At 42.8% G+C, this 15,928-nt stretch overlaps 1 protein-coding gene across 1 annotated transcript in view; it reads left to right on the top strand.

Annotated features, from left to right (window-relative positions):
• Positions 1 to 1,106: 1,106 nt before the first annotated feature.
• The window catches only part of Minar1 (membrane integral NOTCH2 associated receptor 1), a 37,348-nt gene continuing 22,526 nt past the window's right edge, over positions 1,107 to 15,928 (top strand). The window contains exon 1 of the mRNA XM_046428133.2: positions 1,107 to 1,577. The gene's annotated coding sequence lies outside the window, so the exon portion shown is untranslated. The remainder of the gene's footprint in view (positions 1,578 to 15,928) is intronic.

Raw genomic sequence — 15,928 nt, 5'->3', positions numbered from 1 at the left:
AGGTAGGGAGGCGCTCTGGGAGAATCTAGTTGTCAATACTTATAACCCAGATGAGGCATTATTTAAAGTGTCCATGTATTAGCCCGTTTGCATTCAGAGTGTGGTCTCCACACATCCAGGCAGTGCACGCAGGGAGACTCAAATGGAGGTGTCTTCCTTCCCCAAGTAGGTGCTCAGACCACAGGTATTAAAAGCAGGGGGCTGACATTTTGGCTTTGCTTCTGTTAAAGCCACCTACCGCGGCCCAGGGAGAGGCTCCTTTCCTGCTGCGGAGGTATGGCTCTCCTGCTCCTCAGCTATTCTGATACGTGACTCAGTAGGAGCTTTGCTTTCCTTTTGAAATGAGATTCCATGGATCTGAAACTATGACTCCGGTTTCCGCCCCCCCCCCCCTTCTTTCTTCTGTTCTTGTTATGGGACCCAAAGTGCTGTTAGGATGAGCTTCCCGAACCGCAGGGACGGGATCTGTATAGATAGTGGCAGCAGAAACAGCGGCTGCTCTTCAGTTCCACTGCAGCACACAGGGTGACTTGCGGAAGGCCTCTAGTTCTGATGGATGCATCCAATTGGACTTTTGGAAATTCATCCTAGTTTTGTTGGTGTGTGTGTGTGTTTGGGGAGGGTGTGTCACGTGACCGCCAGTCTCTCCAATCTGGGTACCAATTAAAACGGCACTAACCAAGAGGGAAAATCAATGAGCGAAGTGACCACTTTGCCCTGGTCTTCCAAAGCACTGCAGAGTCCGAGGCCGCGGAAGGGCGAAGCCGAAAGCACCCGGAGAAGAGGAAAGCGGAGGACACCATTTGCCCCTGCTCCGCCGCTGGGGGCCGCAGTCACCTTCAGAGTAGGGAAGTGGGGAGAAACGGACCCCGCGGTGGCTCAGGGTTCCCTCCAGCGCACAGTCTCCGCTCCCTCTCCTTCCCACCTCAAGCGCTGCAGCCTCGACCGAGGACTGAACCGACGCCTCCTTCCGGGGGCTCTGGCGACGTCCCTATCCCTTTCTCCTGGTGGAGGCGTCTGGCAGGGCACCCCTTGGCGCGTTCGCCGCGCCCCTACCCGGGCCCGCCCCCTCCGTCCCCCGGGGAGCGCGCAGTCGCTGCCGGGGCGCCCTGCTAGCCTGCGCGCCCCGGGCGGGCGGAGATGGAGAAGCCCAGCCCGGTTCTCCACTGCTGGGTTCCCGGCCCGAGCTGCTCATAGCTTTCAAGCCCGTGACGTGGCGGCGCCGGTCCAGACACAAAGGCCGAGTCCCGGGGCCGCTGTGAGCCCAAGCGCCATGCGAGCCGGTACTGGCTGCCCGCTGCCCAGGAGAAGCCGGAGCGCCCACCTCAGTCGCCGTGCGCCGGCTCTAGCCCAGGCTGCAGGCTGGTGGGCGCCGCCGCGCCGGGGCTGCAGAGACTGAAGCCACCCTAGCTCCGGTGGTGCCGCCCCAGGTGCGAAGCCAGGGGTGCCCAGGAGACTGGGACCGGTTGGTTCGGGAGTCTTCCGAGGCGCGGCGTTGGAGGCCGTGCGGACCATCGCTGGAGACCAGCGCGAGACCCGCGGGGCGGTGTGGGCCCGGCGCCGGGACCGCCTCGGAGGTAACTTCGGAGAGCCAGGGACTGGCGGGGCCTGGGAGCGCACGTGTGCGTGTGTATGCGTGTGAGAGGTGTGTTCCCGGTGTGCCAACTGCTTGGTACTTATGCGCGCGCGGTGTGAAGTCCAGAGCTGTTGGCTCGCCTCCCCGCCTCGGCTTCACCCGGGAGCACTGCGGGCCGCGGAGGCGCGGGGACCCTGGGACCCTGGGACCCTTTCCTCTGTGCTCTGGGCTTTGGTGAAAAAGGTGTGTGGGGGATGCTTGATCATACCTGGTGGAGAAACGAGAGATTCGGGAAGAGAAACAACGACAAAAGAAGGTGCAGTTCGGGGCAAGTTTTCCTGGCTGAGAATTCGCCTCAGGAAGCCGAGTTTTGAGGGTTAAACAGTGGAGCCATCTGGGCAAAAAGCCTGACACACCAGAGGTGCGAAGTAAGAGGCAAAACTGGACCAGCCCCAGAAGTACCGCGGATACATTCGATTCTTAAATTAAGATTTCCAGTCACGTTGACGTGGAATGGAAGCGCCGTTTTCCGGAGGAGATAAGGATGTTCAACTTCACCTGCCAGAAAATACCGACGCCAGGCCTGGCCGGCGAGGCGTGTGCATGCATTCACACACTAACTCATGCCAATGCAGCCTTGCCTTCCCTCCCTGCTCTGCCGCCTTCCCTCCTAAAGCGAGTACTCCTCTGGGCTGCTAAACCACCAAAGTAATAATTTGTCCTCTTTGCAGGGGGTGCAGGGAGCTTCCGGAGGCGAATGAGTAGCGCAACTCTTAATAGCATTTAATCTAGCATTGTTTTGCTGGGAGGTGGTGGTTGTAAGCTGTGGGGAAGGAGGTTACATTGAGGTACTCTTTTCAATGGGAATTAAGGAACATTTGGTGAAGACCTTACAGAAGGGGGAAATCCATGGTTTCTGATATAAACAATATAGATTTAATCCTATAAACTTTACACCGATTTTTCTTATGGTTAGGACGATTATAATTGGGAAGTGCAAGCTGTCCTTGTGGCTGTGATTGGGGGCTTCATTGCTGGGCTCTGCTGTGATTTTATGCATGACATAAAGAGTTTCCAGGAGGAGTTTGATGGCAGCACAAGTGATCAGTTAAGCACCCATCAATACCCACACCCACACCAGCCCACCCCCCCACCCCCAAACCCCACTGCCCCAGCAAAAAAACTCCTACTACCACCTCTCCCTGATAGGCAGGGACAGTTAATGGCCCATCCTTCCCGGTTTTTTTTTTTTTTTTTTTTTGTGACTACCAGCATCATTGGAGGTTTCCCTGCAGAGAGAAGCCAAGATCCTGCTGTGGCCACAAAATGCCTTTTGGAATGAGCTCATTGAGAGTCTGGGAGCAATATTTCAGCAATTCTTGGAATAAGAGAAGTGGGTTAAAGAGAGTAGGGTACCTGGAGTTCTAACACCTCCTTTAGTGAGCTTTCCTCTGTATTAGAGGAGGAGGGTAGAGCAGGAGAGAGTGGTGAGTCTGGAAGAAAGCAAATTTAGATTTTCTTAACTTACTGGAGCCTGGAGGGAAAGCCTTACATGTCTGATTTTTATTGTGTCTGAGACATTTGTATAGGTCTGGGACTGTGTGAAAATAAATGTCAGTTGCCAGGGAAAAAATAGATCAAACAGTTTATTTGCATTTCTGATGAATTTCATGAGGAAGTGTTGTATAGCACTTAATACTTGGAAGAGAGACAAAGATTTCTGTGTTGGTGTTGTATTCCTTGTGAATTTTAGAATGTTTTTTTTTTCCTGGCCAATCTTAGAGGCAAAATTGGTGTGTCTTTCCAGCTTCTAAAAGCCTTTGTATTTATTAACTCTGATATTTCCTCTGAAGCACCCACACCCCTGAGAGTTTCCCTCTCCTCTCTTGTCCATAGTGCACATTGGGCTGGGGCTGGTTTTGTTTGTTTGTTTGTTTTTTAACTCAGGATTCCCCAAATGAGCCTATCTCAAATCTTGACAAATGTGGAGCAGAAAGCAGCGTTGCAGCTATGGCTCTGTGCCCGCTGGGCAGGGATCTGGTGTCCAGGAGAAGGAAGGGGAAGGCCCTGGTTGCTGCTCTAGCCAAGTGGTAATGTGTATTTCTCAAACTGGCTGGGAAAAGGTTCCAGATTCCTCTGTGAATATGTTGCTAATGCCCACTGATTAGCTTTTCCCACTGACATTCAGATGTTTGTTTTTGCAGCTTACCCTGCAGACTTAGTGTAAATTAGGAGGAAAAAAAAAAAGAGTGCTATTGAGTTGAAGGCAGGAGAGGCAGTTGGCTTCCATCTCAGGCATTCTTCTAACTCACCACCTTGGCAAGATACTTAACTTTTTTGAATGTTTATTTTCATATAAATGTAATGAGAGAGCATCAGACTAGATTGTTGATTTCCCCCTTTTCCCTTCTCACTCTTTTAGAAGAGTAAAATCCTTTAAATTAAATCTTATATAGAAGTTAAGTATATGAATCAATTAAAGAGCAAAGGGAAGGGAATAGTGGTCTGTTTGCTCCCAGTGTGATGTCTGAAGCATCCTTTTGGACCCCCTAAAGGGATCCTCAGAAGAAAGTTTGAGAACCACTAGAAGGCACTATCTGAGTGTTTCAAATGAAATGCTGTGTTACCAATGTGTAATGAGCCTCTCACCTGCATCAGCCTTCCTTGATAGCTGGCTGAGCTCCTAGGACTTGAACTCCAGGGAGACCATAGTTTTTTCAGCCCTGGGTTTACTGGTACAGGCAGCCTTGGGGCCATTATAAGAAAATCTTTAAAATAGTTAACATTAATTCTGGGAATGGATGGCTCCAAGAGGGAGCAAGCAACATATGTGTGCTGGTTATTAGTTTTGTATCAAGATTTTGGCTATCTCCCTTTGGGGGCACAGAGTAGATTGCATCTTCCTACTCATTTGCCACTGGGTGTGACATGAGGATTGTTTGTTGTTGCAGCATAACCTATCCTATGCTGACTGATGTAATATGTAACAATTTAGGCTAAAGCTGGCTTTTAATGAGAAGATACCAGCATAGCAGTGTTGTCTCCAGGAAGACCAGTGGTTGCTGAGACAGGACTTCATGGGGATCAGGACCAGGGTGTGAATACCACGTTGAGACATATGCTTGCATTTTGGCTGGTTGAAGAGGTTAGCCTTTTAGGGAAGGGCACAGGATAATCAAAAGCCTGATGTATAGGCAATGAAATGCTAGTTTAATAGTTTGGTGGGAAGATGTGAATCTGATAAATGTGTTCACTGATCAGGGGAAATGTCCACTAAAAGCTAAATAAAATCAGAAGCTGCTTTGTGAGCCTGGAATAAAAATTAGGGAAGTTTGTGGAACTAGTTGAATGGACACTGTCATGAAGTTACGATGTTCTGATGAATTCTTTTTTATTCAAGTTAGAGAACTCCCTTCTAAATAGACTGTATACATATGTACACAAGTCACTACCATCCTTTGAATCTGATTAATTCAACATGACTACAGTATGGTTTTTCCTAGTGCTCTGATCACTTCTCTATGCCCTCAGCCAATGAGAACGTCCATGACCGAATTTCCGACTGGCCTGGCCTACAAGGATACCATATTGCAAAGACTGTCCATAAATGAGCCCTCCGCTGCCCTCTGACTTCAGAGTCTTCCTCAATGAGTATTTCATCTGCTGTGCCCTTTCTTCCTACCATTTGCTTTGTGTTTGGGTGAGCAATTTTGACCTCCTGTGCTGATGTGGTCGAATGAACACATTGCAGTCTCTGGGATAACACTGGGATTTTGAGAAAGAGAAGTTTTAGGCAAGATGCTAAAAATTCAAGTTTTATGGTTATTTGAGGAGGTTTCAATTAAGTAGTGGAGAAAACAAATAAGTATAAAAGATCAGCAGGCCTATAGAGATTGAAGGGCTTTAGCACACCATGCAGCTTAAATGATTGACAAACAGGGGTGAGAGGCCAGCCTTGAGAAAGAAGGAATGTGGCCCATTTGAGGATCTGGAGTTGAAGAAAATGGAATATCTTTCTTCATTGTGGGTGTGGGATGTGGGTAGTTAGTGAGTGGGTGTGGGGTGTGAGTAGGTCATAAGTGGGTGTGTGGTGTGTGCAGTTGGCCATGGGCTCTTGTTCTTGTCCCCATTGAGCTCAGAGCACTTCCTGCAGTGGGTTAGAACAGACTGTTAGCTGGTCTGTCTCTCCCATTCAGCTGTGAGCCCTTGGAGGAATGGGATGATAACTCATCATTGTTTTGTCCTAGTGATGAGCAGAGTATCTGGCACAGGTTGGGCAGGGCCATGGTTTCACTTGGGCAGCCAAGTGAAATAGGAAATGAGCAACACATTAGCTGATTCAGAGTACTTTCTGCAGGAATGGGGGAGGCCTGTCCATGTAGCTGCTGCATGAAGGAAAAAAATTAACCTCAGCCTGAGTTAACAGTACGGCATGACCACCAAAAAAGATCCTTAGCTGAAAGATGGTGTCAAGACTGGGGAAGGGGACTCTTGTTCTTTGTGCACTTCAGTGCAAGGAGGCATACCCTGAGAAACTCTTGAGAAAACTGGAAATTATTTAAAGAAGCACCACGGCCCATCAGCTCTGAAGTGATGTAGTACAGATTTCCCAAGAGCTGTGGATGCACAGACCACACAGGAAATCCCGAGGATCTTTATAAACACAGCTTTCTTGGCCTTGCCGCAGACCAGCCAAGTCAAAATCTCTAGGGACAAGGCCTGAGACCTGGTTTATCCTCCATACTTTATAAGTACCTAAAGAAGGGAAAGATCCGGCTTGACCAATATTCTGAGTCAGAGGCCATACCTCACAGCTTCCTGTTCAAGCTGGAAGGAAGCAGGAGCCGCAGCCCGGTGCTGATGGGAGTGGGTGGAGGATCCAGGATGTAAGAGCCACCCTCCCATCTTTGCATAACTACCCTATAAATAGGGGTTGGACTTCTGTATATCCCCAGTGAGGAGGAACAGGATCTGTGTAGAGGGCAACTCTTTGGAGATGAGGAAGAGGCCATGTTGGGAAATTATGACTGCTCTGTGTCTGCCATTAAGCCCAGGCAAGCACAGGTCAAGCTGTCTGTGAGCCCCAAGAATGAAGAGAAGGACATGATAATGTGGCCTTCCATATCATTCTCCTTCAAGGCCCCGGGACTGTGGGGTTTATTTCAGGATTATAGTACATGAGCATCCTTACTAACACCACCAGATGTCATTATCTTCTGTTTCCAGGTAATGGAGGGTTATAACGGATGAGGCTGTAATGGGGGCGATGACCAGTGTCTCATAGGGGGGTTCTTCTTCCTGCTGAGGAGGGTGTAAGCTACCTGGAAACTTAAAGTCTCAAATAAGTGAAGAACAAAACACAAATAGTCAGAAATATATTTGCATAAAGTGGAGCCCCTGATAGATCTAGTCCACATGGGTGCTAGAACTAGACAAAAGAAAGGTGGCTCTGGTGGTTTATTTAAGGGTGTACATCAAAGGCAGGGATAAGGTTTCAAGGGTGGAGTCTTGCTTCGTGATGTCTTGCAGTGAGCAGGTTGATTAGCATCTTGTCAGGTCACAGCCATCTCAGGTGCTGTGTGGGATCTTTGGCAGAGTTTGAGGGGGAAGTTCATTTGCTTCAGGCTGGTCAATCCCTAGGCCGGGGCGGGTTTGGGGGGTGCACTGGAAGTTCCCAGTGCCCGACTTATTCCTTCATTAGGCTACAATGCGCAACCCAGTCCACACACAGCCCACAGGTGGCTCTCAACAGGCTGGGTAAACCTGATTTGATGTCATCAATGAGGGTAAAGCGTTCAGTCTTGAGGACTGCTGCCTTCTGGTTGGGTTCATCTCAAATATGAGGCCGTGGAGAGAATGAGCTTTATTATCTTCCCTGGGGCACAAGTTGCCAGTGACCCAGGCCTCTGCTCATGGGCCCTTCACTAGGCAGAATGATGACTGCCCACAGAAGCCCACATCCTAGTCCCCAGAACTTGTGACTATGGTACCTTACACAGCAAGCGAGATTTTGAAGATGTGATTGAGTTAAGGACTTGGAGATGGGGAGATTATGTTGGATTATCTTATTGGGCCCGATGTAATGGAAGGGGTTTATTCATGAGGAAGAGGAGGAAGAAGAGTTAGAAAAAGAGATGTGACCATCGGAGTAGAGGCCAGGATGATGTATTATGGCTTTGAGGACGAAGGAAGGGGTCATGAGCCAAGGAATGTGGGAAGCGTCTATGGGCTGCAAAATGGAGCTTCTCCCCTAGAAGCTTTGGACAGGTCAAAGCCCCCTGACACCATGGTTTTTGAAACTCATTTTGAACTTCTTACCTCTAGAACTGTAAGATGGTACATCTCTCTCTTATATGACATTTGTGGGTTTTTATTACAGCAGCCATAGGAAACTAATACAGTACAGCCTCTGAGATGATTAGTATTTACCCCATAAGTTTGAGAGAACAACAGAGCAACAGCCCCAGAGGCATGATTTTGTCTTACTTTCTCGAGGGGCAGTGGATGTCTGGAGAATCTAGTTGGATCTTTTCTTTGGTCAGTGTTTCCTTGGGTTCTGGAACTCTACCCTCTTCAAAACGAACCTTGGAGCTTAAAGGTTCCATGGACCCATTTGGGAAACACATCCACAAAAGTTCAACACCTTTACACAAAGCATGGATAGGCGCTGACACAACAGAGCCATAACCATTTCTAAGGTAGCCATTCACAAGATCTGGAATATGCATTTAGATCCATCACACAAATAAAAACAAATTGTTAAAACATAAACAGGGCATATCACTGAGATTACATATAAGAAAGAGTCAGAAAAACTTTGCAAAGTGAAAATGAAGCAAGGGATTCTTCTGCTATTAGGCAGCATTTTGGCTTACCTGGACCAAAATGGTACCTCTCTATATGTCTCTATTCCAAATTCCATCATCTGGTCCAAGGCCTCCCTTCTTCCCGGGAAGTCAGAGGTAGGAGGAAGTTTGACCTAAGCACGGTTTAGGTAAAAAGAGGGGAATTTGAGGGAGCTCATAACTCTCTTATAATTTTTCACCCTAAAATGGAACATAAGCAGTGGCTAAACATTAAAAAGCTACTTTAGAGACATTTTGAAAAATAAAATAATCATTTGGATCTATTATGTTATAATAATATACTGATAAATACTATTTATTTTGCCTATCAGCTTTTTAAAAAGTACTATCATGGCCTGCTGGTCAGGCCAGTCCCGCTTCTCTCTCAGGGCCTTTGCACTCGCTGTTGCTACTGCGGTAATATTTGCCTTTCTTCCTCCCTACCACATGGTTTGCTTCATTACTGGAAACTTCACTCAAATATGATCTTTCCCCTGAATGCTTTTCAACCATCCAATTTAGAATTGCAACTCCCTCCCCCTGCAATTTCTAACCTTTTCCTTCTTTTTTCTATAGCACTTTCAGCCATATAACAAACTATAATTTGATGTTTTAGTTTTGCTGATTACCTATCTTTTCCACTAGCAGATGAGCTCCTGAGGGTAAGGTTTTTGCTTTATTGTTTGTCCACCTTATACACGGCTGTATTTCCACTAGCCCAGTATCTGACATGTTCCAGTTACAAAATAAATATTTTTTGAATGAATACACAGATGTCTCACTTGACCTTGTTAGTAATCCCAGGAGGAGGAATTGAGATCTTTCTTCTATAGGTAAGAAAACCAAATTCCAGAGATGATAATTGACTCCCCCAAGTTCCCAATGCCAGGATTTGCTGAAAATCCTTTCCTCTTCATTTTTTTTTTTACTAGAAAAAGTCAAATATTTAGAGCATTTAACTAATGCAGATCTGAAACAAGAGGGAAAAAAGTTCCCAGGGATAATTATTATTAATGTTTTACTATATAGAAGATACAGATATGTGAAATTTTATGCCATCTTACTTTATATCATTTAGCACTGTATTTTCTCATGTAAGAACACATCATTAAAATACTGGGGAATCGTATTGGCCTAATTATATTGTTATTCTGTGTGCATGGATGACCATGTAACAATGAATTTCACCGTGAAAATGCACTAATAAAAACATAAAAAAGATACAAGTGTAACAAAAAAATTGAAAAAGGAATACATCATTAAAAAGTAAATATGCCAACAAATATATTTCTGCAAAATGATTTGTCATGACTGCATGGTATTCCATCATAGCAATGTAGTATAGTTTTATATAATCAATTGTTGTATAGAAAAGTTATTGCTGATTTTTTTTCTTGTTTTAAACAACACTGAAGAGAATATATTTGTAGCATGTTTTGCACTTATTTGATTATTTCCTTTAGGTGAATACTTAGAAGTGTGATTTTCCTTCATTTAAAGGATGTGCATATTTGCAAGTTTTATGGCTGATTACTTCCTGTAAAAGTTAGACAATTGTCTTTTTTTTCAATAATATATGGGAATGCCTACTTTCCCCACTAACAGGGGTATGAGCTTGCTTCTTATCCAATGTCAACAGTACTGATTATAAATACCATAATCAATATACTATTATATGAGTCATAAATAATAGTAGGTGTATCAGCTTTACATTACTGTGACAAAATGCCTGATATATTTAGATGAATAACAGGAAAGGCTTAACTTTGCTCATGGTTTCAGAGGTATCAGTCCATCGCTGCATGGCCCTGTGGTGGTACAGTAAGTCATGGCAGGAGTGCATACCAAAAGAGGCCTCTTTGCCTTACGGTGGCCTAGAATCAAAAAGGATGGAGGAAGGAGAGTCCAGGGTCCCATATCCCTGTCAGTGGCATGTCCCCAGTGATCTGACTTCCACTAGCCTCTACCTCCTAAAGTTCCTACCACTCCCAAGAGCACCATGGACTAGCAATCAGCCCTTTAATCCATGGGCATTGGGGACAATTATCCAAACCAAGCATTAGGTGCAAACCTCATGGTATTCAGTGCTTTTCTACTTCAGAAAGAAAATAATTTCATTTTCTTTTAGATTTGCAAATAACAAAGTAATGAAACAAATTCCTGTTTTATTTTACTTTATTTATTATGATGCTGCACTTTTCTTTGCCTTTCTTTGGACATTTTTCTTTTGAGTTGTTCCTTCTTTCTTATTCATTTTTAAGGGCTTTCAATTAGAATCAAGAAGTTTCTGCTTTCTGTCTTGCCCTGGTGAGTCACTTTCATGGACCCAAATGGATCAATCGTTTTCTTCATGATTCCAACTTTTGGGATCATGTGTGGAAAACTCTTTCAGAGCCTCGGATAATCTAAATCTTGACTCCAATCTTCTTTAGATTTCAGCTTTTGTATATGGAAAGGAGTGAGGGCCAACTTAATTTTTTTAGCCAATCGATGAACCGATGCTTTCAATAATACTCAACCAATAAACCAATCGAAACATTTATGTTTATGGGAAAAAAACCTTATTCTCTCATTGACTTGCAATTCTACCTTCCTTTTATATTGAATCCTGATCTACATCTGCATCTGCTTCTTGTCCTCCAATCCCTCTGATTTATTTGTTAATAAATTATAGGTACTTTGTAGTAAGTTTTAATCTTTGGCTGTTCAAAAAACATTGCCATTTTGACCAGTATTTTTTACGAATTAACTTAAAATAAACAATTGCTTAGCATATCCCCCAACATGCAGGGCCTCTATGCATAGAAAGGAAGAAAAGAAAAAAAAAAAACCCAGCGAAACATAAATGACAACAAAGAACAGCACTGTCAATTTTCTTAGTGGCTACTGTCCTGCTACAGCTGTTTATGAAAATCTTCTGCTTATTCCACTTTTGATAGGTCTCAGTAAAAGCGAATAAGTGAGAAAAAAGACCATGTTTTAGTTCCCTGGCCACCTGGCACTCCTTTGGTTAATCACCTGCAGTTCACCCCAGAGGTAAGGGAGGATTCCCGCCCTATTACAGGGTGGCTGAACACGGGCACCTGACTTGATTTATCAGCGACCTGATGTGAGCGCTGCTTGCTACAAGGCCACTTGGCAGCAGAGTGAGCGAATGTCGGCTGTGGGAGGCAGGCTTTAGAGTACCAAGAGGGTGAGGTGACCTCTGGTTCCTACAGGAGGATGGGATGAGCTTTTTTGAATATTTGTGATGGCTGGGAGGGAACCAAAACCTGCTCCTCAGGGGTAAGTAGGAACTGTGCCTGGTCCCTTGTTTAGAAGGGTGGCTTGGCTGGGGAGCCTTACCTGGAAGCAGAGTGGGAACTTGTGGTGCCCCTCAGGCCCCTGCTCGCAGTTCCACCTGGTGTCAAGGTGGCACGGAACAATGGGCCTTGATTTTGGGCCTCGTACCACATCTTTACTTCCCCCTCCAGGAAACCACTGTCCCAAACCTGGTGTATTTCATCTCCATATGTTTTTAATACGTTCTTTTTAACACATATACCACTAAACAATGTTTCTTTTATTTCAAGTTACATTATTGATGTGGTGGATTCATTTGCAACTTCCTTTATCCATACGTTTTTATATTTGGGGGGTTTATCCTCAAATTTATTCTAAATGAATTCATTCATATTAGTTGCCTTAAAATATCAATGGCATGAGCAAGCCCAAGTTCATGACCCATGAGAGTGTTTATCAGGGGAAAATACCTAAAGTGGATTTGGGGGACAGTATGATTGGCTTAGCTTGAATTATTCATATTGCTGGATTACTCTCCTAAGTGATTCTCCCAATGTCCTCTTCCATCAGAAGTATATGAAAAAATCTGCTTGTATCTCCACCAATACTTGGTGTTATTAAACTTTCAAACAAAACCTGTGTTTTGAATCTGTGACTTTTGTTCCATTTTTCATTCTTGATTTTGCGAAGGGCTGTAGCACGTGATGCTGTGGACTCTGAACTTGGGCTATATAGTTTGGGTCTAGTTTACCCACGTACTAGCTCTGTGACTCACCTGCTGGAGTGAACTCAACCATAAATTAGGATCATTTTAGTTCCTATTTTATAAAGATTAAATAAGTTAATAAAGTACTTAGAACATAGTAAGTTTTCCTTAAACATTACCTGTTTCAGCGTTGTTATTGTTTATTCCTGTCTCTCTCTTTTTTTTTTCATCGTTATTGCCAGGGGTTTTCTAATTTCATTTGTCATTTCAAAGAAACTAGTTTATTTAGGTTTTGAGGATGGTAATGTTTGTTTCCTACTTAACTGTTTTTTTTTTGTTCTTATTTATTTCTTCTACTTTTCTTTGTATTTACTATGCTGATTTCCGCCCCCCCCCCCCCAAATTGTAGAATGGCATACTTGGCTCATTGCTTTTCAAACTTTTAATCCAATATTTGTATTTGTCACTATAAATCTTCCATAAGGACAGCTTTAGATATGCCTCACAAGTTTTGATACACAGTATTTTCATTGCATTTAATGATAATTTTATTCTAATTTCTACCTTGATTTCTTTTTCGACCTATAGATTATTTACACCTATGTGCTTAGGAGATGTTTTTGGGTATACATTTGTTAATTTCACTGCTTTATTGTAAAAAATTCTCTACAGGATGAGAGAATTCACTGGTATTTTTTGAAACATTTTTGGTTCAAAATATGTGGCCAACTTTATACACAATGGAGTATTGCTCTGCACTAAAAAATGACAAAATCATGGAATTTGCAGGGAAATGGATGGCACTAGAGCAGATTATGCTAAGTGAAGCTAGCCAATCCCTAAAAAATAAATGCCAAATGTCTTCTTTGATATAAGGAGAGCAACTAAGAACAGAATAGAGAGGAAGAGCATGAGAAGAAGATCACCACTAAACAGGGATGAGAGGGGGGAGGGAAAGAGAGAGAGAGAAGGGAAATTGCATGGTAAAGGAAGGAGACCCTAATTGTTATACAAAATTACATATAAGAGGAAGTGAGGGGAAAGGGGAAAAAAACAAGAGAGAGAAATGAATTACAGTAGATGGGGTAGGGAGAGAAGATGGGAAGGGAGAGGAGGAGAGGGGAGGGGAGGGGAGGGGAGGGGGGATAGTAGAGGATAGGAAAGACAGCAGAATACAACAGACACTAGTATGGCAGTAGGTAAAAAAGTGGATGTGTAACCGATGTGAATCTGCAATATGTATATAGGGTAAAAATGGGAGTTCATAATCTGCTTGAATCAAATGTATGAAATATGATATGTCAAGAACTTTGTAATGTTTTGAACAACTAATAAAATAAAATAAAATAAAGAAATAACTTTAGTTCTTCCTGTACAATAAGGCAATTTACTTTACATTTTTAGGAGTTTTTCATTTGAATTTTAATGAACATCAATTTCAAAAATGAAAATTACTCATGTTCCAGGAATGTATAAGTAGGAAATTGTAAATTTAGTAACTTGTTTGTATTTAATTTTTATTGGTGCATTATAATTATACATAATAGTGGAATTCATTATGCCATATTTATACATGCACATACATAATTTGATCCATCTCATTCTCTCAGTACTTTCCCTCCTCCCTCCCCCAATCTGCTTGCTCAACTCTACCGATGGCCATTTAAAAGAAGAACTTTATTTGGGGGAGGGGGTTCCAGTGTTCTCTATGTGTGATAGAACAAATTTGTTAATGGTGGTATTCTAATATTTTACCACACACAATATTTTTTCTTTGCTTGATCCTTCATTTTTTTTGACAAAGGTATGTTAAAGTCTCTAAATATGATTATAAGTTTGATATGTTTCCTATACATTTTGTCAATTTTTGCTTCAAATATTTTTAAGGCTATATGAGTGCCTACAGGTACAGAATTGTTTTATTTTCCTGGTGAATTCTTCCTTTTATCATTTTTGTAATAATTCTCTGTGTCCCTAATACTTTTTTTTAACCTTAAAATCTTTTAAAATTTATGTTACTATAACAATAGTTATAGCTCACCCTTAGTACTTACTGTATACTAAGCACTGTACTTTATATAAAATAACTAATTAAAATAAATGCTATTACCACCCCCATTTTGAAGATAAGGAAACTGTGAAGTTCACAGCAACGGATAACATGCTCTTGTCACATACCTTAAGGGTGGGAGAGCTTGGATCCAAACAGAGCCTGTGACTTTTAACTGCTGTGCCATTCTATCTACAACAAATACTAAATGTTTTCTTATTTATTTTTGAACCAAGGATTGAACCCAGGGGCACTTAACCACGGAGCCACATCCCCAGCTGTTTTCTAAAAAAAATTTATTTATTTGGAGACAGGGTCTCTCTAAGTTGCTTAGAGCCCCACTGAGTTGCTGAGGCTGGCTTTGAACTTGGGATCCTCGTGCCTCAGCCTCTTGAGCTGCTAGTATTACAGGCATGTGCCACCATGCCTGGTTCTTATTTGGTTTTGACTGATATATCTCATTTCATCTTTTTACTTTACTTTCACTGTTTATGTGATAGTGTTTTTTTTTTTAAGATGGACACAATATCTTTATTATACTTTATTTAATTTTTTTTTATTTTTTTGAACTTCTAAATTTTAATTTGTTATATATGACACCAGAATGCATTACAGTTCATATTACACATATAGAGCACAATTTTTCATATCTCTGGTTGTACACAAAGTAGAGTCACATCCTTCGTGTCTTCATACATGTACTTAAGGTAATGATGACCATCACCCTATGCCCCCTCCCTTCCCCTCCTTCCCCTTTTCCCTTTTGCTCTATCTAGAGTTTATTTAATCCTTCCCCTAACCCACCGCAGCATATTATGAACCAGCAGACTTAAATTAGAGAAATCATTCAGCATTTGTTTTTTTGGGATTGGCTAATTTCACTTAGCATTATATTCTCCAGCTCCATGTATTAACCTGCAAAATGCCATGATTTTATTTTCTTTTAATGCTGAACAATATTCCATTGTGTATATATACCACATTTTTTTTATCCATGTATCTACTGAAGGGCATCTAGGTTGGTTCTACAGTTTAGCTATTGTGAATTGTGCTGCTATAAACATTGATGTGGCTGTGTCCCTGTAGTATGCTGTTTTTAAGTCTTTGGGTATAGACTGAGGAGAGGGACAGCTGGGTCAAATGGTGGTTCCATTGCAAGTTTTCCAAAGATTCTCCATACTGCTTTCCATATTGGTTGTACCAATTTGCAGTCCCACCAGCAATGTATGAGTGTGCCTTTTCTCCCCACATCCTTGCCAACACTTACTGTTGTTTGTATTCTTAACAGCTGCCATTCTGACTGGAGTGAGATGAAATCTTAGTTTTGATTTGCATTTTTCTAATTGCTATGTATACCTCTTATAGGAGTGTTTGGCTGCATTTTGTTGTAATTTTTAAAATTCTAGTTTGGAAGTCGTTGTTTTTAACTGATAAGTTTATAGAGTTTTCATCTATTGTCATAAAATGTA

Source organism: Marmota monax, unplaced genomic scaffold (assembly GCF_021218885.2).
Source record: "Marmota monax isolate L192 unplaced genomic scaffold, Marmota_monax_Labrador192_F-V1.1 WCK01_AAM20220418_F8-fsc00111, whole genome shotgun sequence".
Classification (NCBI taxonomy): domain Eukaryota; kingdom Metazoa; phylum Chordata; class Mammalia; order Rodentia; family Sciuridae; genus Marmota; species Marmota monax.
Note: the sequence above shows the minus strand (reverse complement) of the source record. Positions and strands in the feature narration are given on the sequence as shown.